We start from the raw sequence: 14,905 nt of genomic DNA, 5'->3' as shown, positions 1-14,905 counted from the left end.
CTAAGTAATAAAAAGAAGGATTTTATGTCAGCAGTGTAATAAAATGCTAGTTAGACAAATTCAAGTTTTAGATGCAATTTCTTTTTAGGGTGTGTAATTAAATAATGGAGCAGCTTGCAAGGGAGATTGAGTGTCTACTATTTAAGATATTGCTTGAATTAGCTTTCTTAAACACATACTTTGCATCCACTTCCTTAACCACATATGTACTCTTCCTTAACACATGCGTATCTTTCCCTAGTATATGTTAAATCCAAGTTCAGACTAGGCATGCAGAGTCATCTTTTAGGCTTTAGAATCTATCAGTTCTTGTTTCTAAATCATCACGCTCTTCACTTATAAGCCATAGAAAGGAAAGTGTAGTCTGTATTGCCTTGAAAACACTCAGTCTTGCACTTTATCGATATAAGGCTCTCAATCCTCAGTCTTCTGCTTAGTTAAAAAACTTTCTTTCAGCTTTAACTCTTCAACTAAGGTGCTTCAAGGGAAAGATTCCCTTCTGTGCTGTATTGCTGGAACAGTTTCAGGATGAATGCACTCCTCCCAGAAGCTCAATACCTGTGATGACAGTCTTGCACAGATGTCTGAGCCGAGTGACTCCAGGGTCTGGTCAGAAGGCTAGTGGTCAGACTACAGCCAGGTAAAATGTTGTCAAGCTTTGCTCAGAATTACTGACATTATATGAGGTAAAGGAACCGGTCATCTTGGCTCTGTCTTTGGTGCAGTGCAAAGCAAGATTTAGTGTTCCCTAAATTTATGCAATTACTCAGTTATGTTTTCTCTTGTGGCCTCTGCTCCTTTACTAGTACTCCCAACACTGGATTTTTTTTGCAGCTGTTGAGCATTTAGATGACAGATTCAATCAACTATGTAATTCCAAGAGATGATTCTTAAAGCACTGCCTCTGATTCACCTTGTCATTTTATTGCTATGTAATTCTGTATTATGACTTCTGTCAGTAACTCTACGGTCATCAGTAATCTGGGATTTTCCCTTTTCTCACCAGTATAGTATGCATAGACTCTTGTGCTGTCCCTTAAATTTACCTCGTCTTTCCCCCAAGATTTCTCTTACCCTTCTCATCACTCTTCTTAGTTCTTCCAAATCTCTGCATCAGTCTCCAGACCTTGCCTGATTTATCCTTTTACTCTTCTTACTCACCTCCAAGGGCTGCCAACTCTGCTCCTTCTTCCTACTGACACCCAGTCCCCATTCTCTTTCCTTTAGTTTTTGGAGTTTGGGTTTCTTTGGGTTTTTTCACCTAGATTCTGCAATGTGGCTCTTTTCCCAGATTTCTTTATTCCATTCCTTTCCTTTCATTTCTGCCCCTAGACTCTTGATCCTTATGTGATTCGCCTGCCCATTTCTCCTTCTATTCTGCTGAAGCTCAATCCCAGCTTTCTCTGGGATAATAAGATTTTTTATCCCAGATAACAAGATTTTTTAATCCCAGCTCACTCTGAGATAATAAGATTTTTTTTCTTCGTTTAAAAGGTATCCATTTCTACACAGTTCTCATACTTTTGGTCTCTCCTTCAGTTCTAGATACCAGTGTTCTCAACCAACTAGCTTTAAATTCTATTAAAATTCTAACCTCATAATTTCTTTCCCAGTTTCTACCCACATTAGCCTCTAGTCTCACTCCTGTACCCCTTCTGTCCTGACATTTTGTGTCTATCTGCTTCTATTCCCATTAACCTCCATGTTCTAACTGATCTGGTCATTATCGTTTCCTGTTTTGTCCGTGTTCTTCCTATATTTCAGAATGTCTGTTAACCCTTTTATTTCTCCCCTAAAGGCTGTATTTTGTTCAATTCCAGGCAAAATTTGAGGCAAGCAGGAAAAAAGTTAGTTTACTAGCAAAAATATTTCCTTCCTTTCAAATGCTCAAAAATGTGAAGGTTGAAAATCATTTCTTAGGTCTTTTTGTTCAATATGGCTGCATTTCTGCCTCACCTCCGCGTAGCAAACAGAGAAACAGTTTTTGCTAATTTAAAATGAAGGTTTTGCTGAGGAAAGGAAGTTTCAATGTTAAGAGCTTATGCTGGGAAAAACACAAAATGATTGCAAGCAATTTTGATGTTATTGGTCTTATCCCTGGGTGGTGCTCTCACTCCAACAAATCATGCAAATCCAGAATGAGTGCTCAGCAAACACTGAACACACAAAGAAGGGATTGTCCTTTGAGTAATATTTTAACTACGACAAGGGTGAAATAAAGTACCGATGATGATGCGATTTGGTTTATAAGCAATGAAAAGCCTCTAAGAGCAATGGCATAGCCAAGGAGTGTTTAAGTATTTTGTATGACTGTCATTCATTCTGATAAAAAAGTAGGGTCTAGATAGAAATAGCCCTAGATCTTTCCAAGGGCTTGTCTTGTTCTTTTCCAGGAACCTGAACGACAAATTCAGGGTGCTCCTCTGTCTGGGATATTTTCAATACCAGACACTGGAATCAGAATTGATGATGCAGGTCTTTTTTTGTTACTTTCAGTCTAGTCATGGTGAGATATTATTTGACCATATCAGCATCTTTTCTGCTTTCCTATTCCAGCTGGTGAAGGGATACACTGAATCCCAGTATTCCACTTAGCATTCATCTGCTTTAAATAGTAAATACACTGCAGCTTAATGTCTCTCCACAGCTGGGTACCTGCATTTAATTGTGATTCAGTTGATTTAGTCCAGGCAACGAATTTGCCTTGATATCTAATGGCAGATGTCCAACTCCTCTCCTAGGTGACACTAGGTAAAAACAGTGGAGAGTCAAGTGGAGGCTGACTAAAGTGTTGAGGAGTCTGTGGCACACAGCCTGTGAAGAGAGGTGGAGGGAGGTGAACTTCTTTAATCTGGTAAAGAGGAGAGGAAAAGCAATGTTACAATCATGCAACAATGGGTCAGTCACTGGAAGGGCAGTTACAAAGGGAAGAGAGCCAAACTCTTCCCAGTGGTTTCAAGCAACATAAGAAGGGACAACACAGCAAATTGCTACCTGGAAAGTTGAAGCTGCACATTAGATAAAGCTTTTTCCCCAGATGCTGGTGCAGGCCTGTGGCATTTCACCAGGTAGATGAGGGAGCTCTGACTTTGGGGGCTTCCATAACTAGACTAGAAGAAGCCACAGCTGCCCTAATCTAGGACTTTGATAGTCCTGCCATGAACAGGAGGATGGATGGGAGATCCCAGATGTCCTTTCCACCAGCCCTGTGGGATTGTTTCAAAAAAGAGCTGAGGCATTTGTATCCCCCCACTCCCCTATCTCTGCAGACCATAGAATTTCCAGTGACAACTCATAAAGAGGACATCCTTCTGAAAGCAAGCTGTCTCAGACAAGAACTGGGACTCAAACCTCACTTGCTTCTTAGACCCCACTGTGTCTGGACTACCACGCATGCCCTCTAACACTGGACGTTTGAACTGCTACTGAACTGATCCAGTGAGTTCTGCATTTCTAAGCTGTCATTGAAAAGAGTGCAGCATACCCTGAGAAACGGAGGAATTCTCCCAGCGTGATTTAAGATGATCAAGTGAAGAGGAGGCAGAGGAAGCAATCAGGGAGACTTTTGGGGAAATCACAGAACAAAAGTCACACATAGTTCTGCACAAGGTGAGAACATTCCCCACTTTTGGTGTCAATGTGATGGGTTTGAGGATGGAGATTTCTCGTCTGTCTCCTTCCTCAGCTGTGGCTCTGATACCTCAGTAGACATGAACTGTCTGCTGAACACCATGGCCTCCAGCCCCATGGCCATATATTTGCAGTGCCTGTTAGTTGTTTGGTTGTGCAACTTCACTCTTGCTAGATGGGTGGTTTTTTCGAGCTGAACCTCTACCTTGCATTTAAGCCACCTACATGGTTCCCACTCACTTACCACCTGGTGTTTCCTGAAGCTGACACTTTTCTCAGCATATTTTGCTATTTGCTGCTAGAATGCTGGTGATAGCTTTCCTCTCAATACCGGGAGGAGCATAAATGGAGCATCTTGGAAGAGTGGACACCCACCGTCTACAGCCTTCTTGAGGTGCTTCTTTCCAGACTGGATGACCGTGGCTGGGGAGAAAATTCCTTTTCTCAGATCTCTGGATAGTGGGTATGGAAAATTGAGCTTTCATCTGTCTGAGCAGAAGGAGTTGCCACAGAATCCTTCCTGGCAGAAGAACTGCAGAAACTTAAGAAGAAATGAACAACATGGCACAGATGCTCCAGAGCAGCCTTGAGGACTCATTTCTATACCAGTACAGAAAATATCAAGAAATAAACACTACTCTGTTTTCTTTAACAAAAGTATTTTCCTGTGCAAGGATTTTGGCTTATATTTGATGCCATGATCCTCCCTTCAGCTGCCTTTCTCCTGAGTATAGGTAGATGAGACACAGCCTAGGAAAAGAGGGCAAAGAGGTGGAGAGCAATCTCTTTCAAATTGTTGTCCTAAGCTCTTTGCGATTACGTCTAAAAGTCCAGGTTAAGATTCATGGAACCACTGTGTATTTGGGGGATATTATCCACCTAGTTGATGCATATTCTGTATGTTCTTCATAAAAAAATTTATAAATTAGATGACATAGAAACACACAAATTGTCCAGAAGTCCATTTCCCTCAGTGGCCCATCTTTAACAGCAGCCAGTTGGAGGCAGCTTTGGATAAGCACAAGAACATCTAATGATATTTCTTTGATGCTTTCAAGGATCTGTGTTACAGTTTGTTTATAAGCTAGAGTGCTACATTTGCCTTTAATAGCTCTTGAAGACATTTTTTGTGTTTATTGAAGCTTCTACCATGTCCGTGTAGTGCACAGTTTAACTATATATGAATGAAAAAGAAGGATTTGTGATTATTTTGAACCCACTGTCTGATCATTTCACTGAACCCCCTTTGTCTTGTATTATTAGCCTTTTCAAGCTCTCAAGCTGTTCTATACCTTTGATTATCTTGTTGACTCAGACTGTAAAGGCATCTAACAGAGATCCTATGATTAGCACAAAGTCTGAATGGGCAGATGTGGTTGAGTAAGCACACAAAGAAACAGCAGAACAGCACTCGAAAGACTGGCTTGTGCTGATAACAAAAGGTGACAGTTCAAGCAATGAAACTGATGAACATATTGCTTTTGGGAAGCCCGGAAGACCTGAATCCTGATAAGTTCATAGCATAGATAACTCATCAATGGGAAGCAACGCGTTGGCGGAACATCACACATGCTGTTCCTTTTTCTGTTAGAGACCAGCAGGAAGACAGCTTCTACCAAAGGACTTCCCCATAGTAACTGTGGACATCTGCAGCATATTGAAGATGTGACCAAAAACTGATTTGTCATTGCCAGTCAAGAAAAGCCTTACAGATGTGATGGCAACTCAACAGCCTGTGTCCTTTATCATCAATGCTGCATCCAAGTGATCCTGGCCAGACCTCCGGGGTACACACATTTTGGTGCCTATGCATTTTGATACATACACTTCAGAGAGGCCCCCTTGGCCCTGTTGTATCACTCCTGAGGTGTCTTGTACCAATCACCCTGCATCCTCTGCTTTCAGCCCTCTTCTCCCTTGATTGTAGTCCACATCCCCAGTTATTCCTGGCATAAAATCCTCCTCACCAGGCTGGCCAGCCTGCTGGCAAACTTGTTTTTTTGTGAGGTGGATGTCCTCTTTCTACAGCAGTCCTTGTTCCTAAAAGAAAGTCCCACAGTTGCAAAGGCCAAAACCTTGACAACATCACCAGGTGCACGAGATGCCTCTCATGCCCTCCACCCTCAGTCCCAGAACCATGTAGTCACTCCTGGTGCATTCAGGCTCTTCCATGGCACCTTATCCTTTATGCACATGCAGATGAGGTGCAGGTGGTTGCAGTCCAAGGCCCAGACAAGCCTCAGAATTCTCTCCGCAATGTGCCAGACCTGAGCCCCTGGCAGGCAGCAAACCTCCCTACGTAGTAACTCAGGTCATCAGATGGTCACCTCCCACCACAGGCACTTGCTTTCTCTTTGTGTAGATGCATGGTTCAGGCCCAGCTGTGTCTGATGCTTCCCAAGACATGGCTTTTCCTATGTTGTTTGTAACCAGGGCATTGATCCTTATTCTGCCATTGCAGATCTGCAGGTGGAGAAGGAGCCTTCCTCCCATTGCCAGAAGTAACAAACTTCCAGTCTTGGGAGTCTCCATTTGCCCCACAGCTGAACATGGACTCTGGCTGCTCCTTCGGCATCCCAGCTGAGGGTTCAGGGTCCTGTATCTTCAGGTTATCAGTGAAGATCTGGTCAATCTCTTCTGCATCTTTCATGATACTGGGCAGACTGCCCACCTCCTCCCACAGCTCTTTAACTTGGCAGCACAGCTTTATCTTTCAAGGGCTTGCAGTGTGTCATTTCCATGTAGACACTACTGCTTTAACGTTCAGAGCCCAGAGCTGTTCATAGATCTCTAGATAATAATTCACAACCTTAACTGCAAGATTGCCCTTTCTAACAAACAGAAATATTCAGGCAAATATCTGCCTGCAAATATCTGAAAGCAAAACTTTCAACAATGAACAAAAATGAGATCAAATATCAAGGGAGGAGACTCAACAGAGCTTTGTAGTTTTAATCCAGCACTGTATTTATGGCCTGATTTCCTAAAGACCCATTCATACTGTCTTACTTGACCATTTACCCATGTCAGGTACCTTTTTAGCTTGAGATCTCTTGCAGAAAAAAACTGAACCAGTTAGAGATCTCAAGGGATCAAATTTCTGCACATTTGTGTAGAGAAAAATCTGCACAGAGGCCATGACACCCTACACATTGAACAGAGGCAGCATTTTGAGTTCCATGGTCCATCAAAAAGAGCCAGAGGTGGCTATGTCTAGGAAGGAAGGATTAAGGATAAGGGATGCAGGAAGGAGCTGGAGTAGAAAGTCAAACAGAAGCCACAAAGACACCTGTCCATTCTAAAAATTAAAATGGATGCAACAAGTGCTGCTTGTTTCCTGTGTGCCCCATCCCAACACTTCACACCCCAGCTGCCATCCTCAGTGAATGCTTTTCACCATCGCAGTCCTTGGCATTTGCCCCTGAATAAAGCCTGGTGTGCAAATCTGAATGTGCCCCATAAATTGTTATCTCCAACAGAAAAACATGGCTGATATTTTCAGTATTTCCTGAGGTGGCTGCATACCCAGTTTCCCTTAATTTTAATTTAGCCTTCTAGCACCGAATGGGCTCATGCCTTTTTCTTTTATTTAGTCATGATGGAGCTGCTCAAGAAACATACATTGCCTTGCCTTGTCAAGGATTCAGCTTTGAATTTTATCCTTTGTGAGACTTGCCTGTGAATCTGTGTGTAACTGCAACAGCTGCGTGAGAACAGACCAACCGTGCCTTTTTGTTTAGAAATTTATAACTATGACCTTGACGTTTGGATGATATTTTGTTGAAACTCCTAGTGTGTACCACACCCTCCACTGCATTCCTTGCCTCTCTCAGAGGCTGCGTGTGTGACCTGATGTAGGTTTGGCCTCATTTGCCAAAAGTGCTGATATTGTACCAATCTTGTGCAAATGTGCCTCCAAGTCACAGTGTACAGAAAATGATTGCCAGGTAAGCTCAGGCCCTGCAATAAGGCATGCATTTATTTTTTCATGTATTCAACTCCACATCATAGCATTTGCCACCAAATATAGCAAAAATGGAAGGCTGGCCATAGCAGTGTGAGAATGTTGGTTTATAACAATACAGGATGTGACTCTAGCAGATCATGCTTCATGGTATGTGACCTCTCCACAACCAGTGCCTTGGTAAAGAGAAGGAGCTAATGACTACCTCAAGGAAGAGAGTAACTATTGGGTGCAAGTTTCTTTTAACATTTGCCTGTAACACCAAAGAAATTAGACATACAGTCCTGATGTATCCAAAAGCACTTTGCTACTGCGAGACTGAGAATATAGGCACACAGCTAGCTCCAAAGGCAGATGCTGGTTTGAAATTTCACAATTACAGCGACAACAAAAAGTTTATTAATATGTATCAGGAACAAAACTTTTATTCTGGAAAAAATTATGTGCAAATGCTATGTTGTGCATTGGTTCCTTGCTTGTTTTCCCAGGTATGTGACATCTGATATAGCAGAGATTGTTAGTTTATAACATAAAAAGCTTGTCTCCATCCTCACAACTTAGGGTGGAGGAACACTGGCAGGTGGGAGAACCCAAATTATACCCAGCCCCAGCTACCCCACGCTCACCACAGGAGAGTGAGCAACCCATAAAAGGCTCATCCACACACAGGCACATACAGACAAACACACATGGGCACAGACTCACAGTGGCAGGTGGGGAAATCACCCTGTCAGAGAAAGGAGATCATGCCTTCATGCCCTGCCTCCTCCCAGGACTGTCCCAGGAAAACCTCAGCCCCATGGTCCAGGTGTGAATCCCACCATCATGAGTCATCCTTCTTTCTCTGCCTAGGGATACGGGACACATTATGGGATACAGGTAAAGAAAGTTTCAGGATCTCAGTAGTCTTACTACATGATGCTCAGAGGAAGAATCACAGGTGGGGAAAGGGAGGGATCGATGGGATTTGGAGAGGAAGAAACATGGGACCAAAGAAGAAAAAGGGGGTAAGAGACGCCAGACACATGTAAATATCTTATTTGTCAGTATGCTTGTCCTGCCATGCCCTGATCCCGATCAGTAAAGTCTGTCCTGTCTTCTCATTAAATTCCATTTCTAACTGTTTTTCTGGGTCATGCACTGTTTGTTCTGTCTGCAAGGTGGTCTGAGTGCCAGCAACCGGAGTAGGACTGTGGGTTGGAGGGCTCACGTGCCAGCAGCTGGAGCCGTGTGGGTGTGTGAGGGGTAGTGAACATCCAGCCAGACTAGCTGACGAGTGGGGAGCCAGGAGCCCGTGTGTGTCTCTGAGGGTGACACACTGGAGGATCTGGCTATCAGAGGCAGCAGAGGGGTCCAGGCCAACTGCTGGAGAGATCATGAGGTCTGAGGGGGTCATTGGAGAGACCTGTTTGCATGTGTGTGCATGTCCATGCATGGGAGACACTGGGGGAGAGCAAGGATCCAGGAGCAGCTCCTGAACTGACGTGCGCGTACTGCGAATACGCGCTTGGTTGTGTTACTGGCTGGACCTGGTGACATTGACCTGTTGCAGCCTTCCCTCTCTTGTGGTACCAGATTCTACAGCTCCCTACAAGAAGCGGCATCAGAAAAGAGCCACAGCAGTTAAATTAGTTAGGGACCAGAGTACCTCCAAGGAGGCACACAGTAGGTGTTATTTGTGAGTACAGGATGTCAGGAGATAGCTGGATTTGAAAAGTGACTGGACAAATTAATGCTTAAACATAGTTATGACAGTGTTTGTTTATTAAGCATCAGCATGCTAGGGGTTAAATAAAATCCAGAAGATAGGAGCCCTGCCTCACAGAATTTATGGCAAGAAAAATGTTTGCTCAGTGTAAAATAGGGGCAATTGGAGATCCCGTTTCCTGAGGCTGGCTGATCACTCTAGGGTCAAAACTAGCAAATGACCAGGTACAACTTCATAACAAAACACTCTCATTTGCAGTGAAGCTTTGTGGGAGGATGTGGGCAAAGTCTGCTGCATCCAGTCAGGTGGTATCCAAGTTACTGGGGCCTTTCTAAAGCCATTTGCTTTCTCTTCTACCAGTCTTTCATCTTCTCCTTAATAAAAACAACAAACCTATTCCAATAACACTCTTACAGTCAAGGCTGAAGAATATTACCATTTATTGCCTGATAAAGCTCTGTGCATAACTCTGACATCATCTTTCAAACATGTGCCAGCCCTGTGGCCTGGGTGTACCAGAAGGTGCCAACAGAAAGCTCTACCAGCTGCCCTGTGGCAGGCCACAGTGGTCAGCAACCCACAAAGACCGTCCCTCCTCATGGGGCTCCTCTGAGCGTGAGGTTCTGGAAGGGGATTTTTCCCCCACCTGCATCGCACTTCTTCAGTGTCACGCCAGGACACAAGTGAGAGGCTGATCAGAAAAGCACAGCAAGCCTCCAACTAGCAGGGTACCGCACATGAGCCTTGAGAGTAAGAAGGCCCATGGGCCATGCGACACAACATCGGAGGCAAAGGAAAGCGTAAGGAAGGGATTTGTACAGCGAGGTCAAAGATCAGCATGTGGAACCAGATGGCCAGACACACAGACGCTTCGGAGATCACCTTTAGAAGCGCGCAGCTGTATTACTGTGTCTTAATTAGTTGATGTGGTGCATTAGGAATTAAAGGGGAGAAACAGAGAAGTGCAAGTACTAGCAGGATACACGCAGCCTCCCTGGAGCTAAAGAAGTTGTGCCCATGCGAAACCAGAATAGTTCACACAGCGATTGATCCACATGGATTTATACTGAGCTACAGATTTACATTTTCTTTACAAAGCAGAAGCTATTATTTCTGAGTCATTCCCAGGATATGCATGTCTAACTTCAGCGCCTACAAGAGATGGAATTCCATAACTTCCTCAGAGAAGTCCAAAGCTTCACTATATCTGTTATTTGAATCTTTTCTCTTTGAATCAACCTTTTGCTGCATTTTAAACCCATTATTCCCAGTTCTGTTCATGGAAATGGAGATCAGACCAAACTTGTTCTCTTTTATCTACTGCCTACAAATGCAAGGGTTATTTTCATCCTCACCCCTATCTTATTTATTTTCTGCTTATTTTTTCCATCCTCTCTTACTGGTCTGTCCCTTCAAGGTCACTCATGGTCCTCTCTGTAGTCATACTAGCAGTCCCAGCTCTTCTCTGAAGCGCAGCTCTCTAAATGAATGCAAAAGGTTAATCCACACACTCTGTGAGTCGTGGCTCTTCACATTCCAGTCTGTGCTTGCCGTTTTCATGACGCAGTGATCTGGCTGGCTCATGTCCAGCTGGTGTCCCACCACGAGTACGTCAGTCTCAGTTGTCTATGTGCTGTGAATATGAGCAATCAGAGAAGATCTGAAGGTGCAAAACAACAGCCCACAGATTTCAGTGTAAATAGAGCATGCTGCAGGTAAAGGGAGCATTAGGCAGGTGTGTGTGCAGGGCGGGAGTGTGCACATACCCTTCAGGAGGAGCTGCTTTTTTTGCATGTTTTGAAAAGAGCTGGGAAGATGAAGGAAGAAGCAATGGCTCTGAGAAGGACAGCAGAAACCTCGTTTTGCCAAAATAGCCTTTTCCCCCTCCCTCCGGCCTTTATTTCCCTCGTTAACCACACGAGGGCAACCTTATCCTGTCATTTCTGGGAAATTAAATTGTCTGATGAAGGTTGAAGACACTCTGGACAGCTATTTCCCAGCAGAGAGCACAAAGGGAAACATTCCTCTTCGAATGGAGATGTATTAAAGGACAGAACTTAACGCAAAGTTGGACAGAAAATACTAACAAAAGCTGTTTCTTACACTTTTCCTTGCATTAAAAGCGTACTGGTAGCACAATGGCTTGCCCTGTCTTTAGCAGTGAGAAATGAGAAGCCCAGGTCATGTCTCATAACCAAGGCGAGGTAGGGTAACATAACAAACATAACAGGAAAAAAGTCTTGAGAGGGATGATGAGAATGGGAAGGCTGACAATCACAGGCCTAAAAGTTGGTTTAACTTTTCTACTTCTGTATCTCAGATTTGATATTTTATCATGAAACTCCAAGACCAGATATCTTTGTTTGTAACAGATACTTCCAAGGGATTTTACTTAATGCATCATATACTGAATGGTAACAGGCCTCCATTTTTACCATTTTCCTTTGACTGCCCTCTCTCACATACATTTCAACCCCAAATTATATGGTTAAAGTTCAGTAAGATTATACTTGTTTCTGCTAGTATTGTCATGATGAACCAATTTCCATAAGCATCTGTGAGTGAGTTTCTTTCCTTTTTAGTTTATTTCTCCATTACTCCTCTCATCAAGTATTAGCACTTGCCAGTGCTCTACCAGTGCAGTAATTCCCTAGATACTGGTACGTAAACTCACAGAACCACAAAATCATGCAGAGGAGACCACAGAAGGAACCTGTGTACTCCAGTCTCCTGACCAAAGCAGGCCCAGTTAGAGCAAGTTGTCCAGTTGAGTACTGATTATCTCCAAGTGTGGAAATCCCTCTTCCAGTGTTTGACCATGCTCATGGCACAAAATGTTTTCCTTAAATCAAGTTGAAATTTCGATCTCCCGGATTGTGCCTATTGCCTCTTATCCCAGCCCTGGGTGCTTCTCACCCTTAGAGGAGTCTGTCTGTCTCTTCTCCGCACTGTTCCAGCAGGTATGTCTACCTGTCTTCTCCAGGCTGAACAAACCCAGTTCCCTCAGCCTCTCCCCATCATGTGCTCCAACTCCCAGTCACCTTGGTGGTCCTCGGCTGGACTTGCTCCAGTGTGTTAATGCCTTGCTTATATGGGGAAGTTTCCAACAGGACTTGGAGTTCAGGTATCATCTCACAAGTGCCAAACAGAGGAGGATTCTTTTCCTCACCCTTCCTGAAGTGCTGCTGCTAATACAGCCAAGGATGTGGCTCCCCTTCTTTGCTGTAAGGGCACACTGCTAACTTTAATACAATTTGCTGTCAGCCAGGACCCCAAGCTCCTTTTCTGCAAAGCTACTTCCTGGCTAGTTGGCTGCCGACCTGACTTGCCACCCAGGATTCTTCTGTATCAGATGCAGTGATTTGCATGTGCCTTTATGGAACTTCAAGAGGTTCCTGTCAGCCTGTTTTTCCAGTCTGTTCCTGTCCTTCCAAACAGTAGCTTTTAACTCCAATGTATTGACTGCTCCCCCTACCCGCTTTGGTATAATCTACAGATTTACTGTGAGTATGCTCTGTCCCATCATCCAGATTATTATAACAGGCATTGAATGGTATTGGCCTCAATATTGGCCCCTGAGGGACACCTCTGGCGACTGGCTGTCAGTTGGATTTTATAACACTCATCAACATCTTTTGAGTTTGATGGGCCACTGAATTTTCCACCTACCCTGAGTCCTTCCATGCAGTTCATATGTCATTAATTTAAGTATGTTATGGGAGACCATGTCAAAGGCCTCTCTAAACTGAAGGTATGCAATGTCCACTGCTCTCTCCTTGTCTACAGAACCAGTCATCTCACCAGAGAAGGCAACTGGGTTACTCAAGCATGGCCTGCCCTTAATAAAAGAGAAACACCACTAGAGGAGGAAGAAATATTCAACCAGGCAGTGGTTAGTGTTAACAAGAATTCTGCCCGTACTCCTTAGACTTCTGAGCACAAGGTAACTGTGCCTACCACAGTGCCTACCACTGTTTTTCTTTATCTTTCCCTTAGCTGCACTCCTCTGCATTGCAATGCTGCTCTGGCTTTTATCAGATGATCCAGGGGATTGCTTCCCAAGTATCCATAATGACTTCAAGTGTGGCAGAAGACACTATGATGCTGCATTTGGAGATTACATCTTGAGCCACGTGGCTAGTAATATATTTTAAATAATGGCTCGGGAAGAGAAGACAGAAGAAGTAATCACAAAACAAGCAGGAGATGAAAACACTGATACGAGTTAAGTGCCCAGAGCTGAGATGGCATTTTTGTGTGGTACTTTGGGCAGGCACAAACTCACTCTGCCACAACCTAGGCCAGATGGAAACCATGAGTAGAGAAGATCAAACTAATCTATTCTGCCTCCCAGAAAAGTGAATTAGCTCAAGCTCTGTGTCTTGCTCAGCATGTTCATGAGATTTTTAATCTGTTTTGTGCACAGGCACAGTGAGCTCCCATCTGTTGTAGAGTCAGACACAGAGAGGAGGCATCTGAGGGCAAACTGGCATGTAGAGGTACCAGTAGGAAGAAGTACCTGCCATCTTGTCCACCAAAGGGATGTCTGGAGAAGAAAGACTTTGTGCTTTCATTGTAGTTTTTTGCTTTTCACTGCTGTCTTCTTACTTCATTGTATAAGAATTCAAAAAAAAGATTTAATCCAAAATCTTTTAGGAAAGGTCAGTTTTAGAGCATCAGCTTCTCTGAGAGTAACTGACTTGCAGCCACCCAGGCTGGAACATGTGCCTCTGCTGATGTAAAATTTAGAACCACTTGCAAGCTCCCCAGTACCTCAAAGAGCAAAGGTGGTCAGTGCTTGGGCGGGTACTGGGAGGATGGTGAACTGGGCTTCTCAGGCACATCTTGTAACATACAACAGACTGGGAAGAAACAAACGAAACAGTTCATCAGCTGTTGATTCACCAAGTAGCTGTTCTGCTAGACACTTGTGGCGTGCAATAGCGCAAAGCAGAAAATGGACTGGGAATTATAGAAGTACCTCTGTTAATAAGCTACAGTCTTCTCCCTGGGGAAGGAGATTGCCCAATAAAAGCTGCAAGTTGAGATAGATATATATGAAGTTTTTTTGCCTGCAGTTATTTGGAACCTTCTGGGCCCCTGTGTTTTTCTTTTGTCCTTAAGGCTGCATAGAAATAAAAGCAGTAACAGGAAATGTTGCCTACAGATATATCTCCTAACACAAACAAAACCCAAATCTTCAGTGTAAAAGCCAGAATCAGAGGCATGATACACCAAGAAAGCAGAGCTTTGGCTAATGCTTCCTCTGGAGTTTCCCATGCAGGACTTTCACGTGCACAGTCTATTCAGTGCCTAGGAAAGCATGGGCTCTGCACAAGACTTGGCTTACACAGACAAGGAAATTTTCAACATCTCCTTTTCATGTAAATTTCTGTTGTCTGAAATGATGTGAATTTACTCTGAAACTTCCCCACAGACTTGGTTCACACATAAATTCTGTTTTTTCTGTTTCCCTTTGATTTTGAGGCAATACATAGGAGCTCATCAGTGAGACCTTTTCCTGGTGAAATGAACCAGAATAGTCAAAAAATTATGGGGTGAACAAAGGCCCATTAAGAGATTGCTTCTACTCGTCTGACCTT

This window comes from Opisthocomus hoazin, chromosome 16, assembly GCF_030867145.1.
Source record: "Opisthocomus hoazin isolate bOpiHoa1 chromosome 16, bOpiHoa1.hap1, whole genome shotgun sequence".
NCBI classification, from domain to species: domain Eukaryota; kingdom Metazoa; phylum Chordata; class Aves; order Opisthocomiformes; family Opisthocomidae; genus Opisthocomus; species Opisthocomus hoazin.
This window is presented reverse-complemented; position numbering follows the sequence as displayed.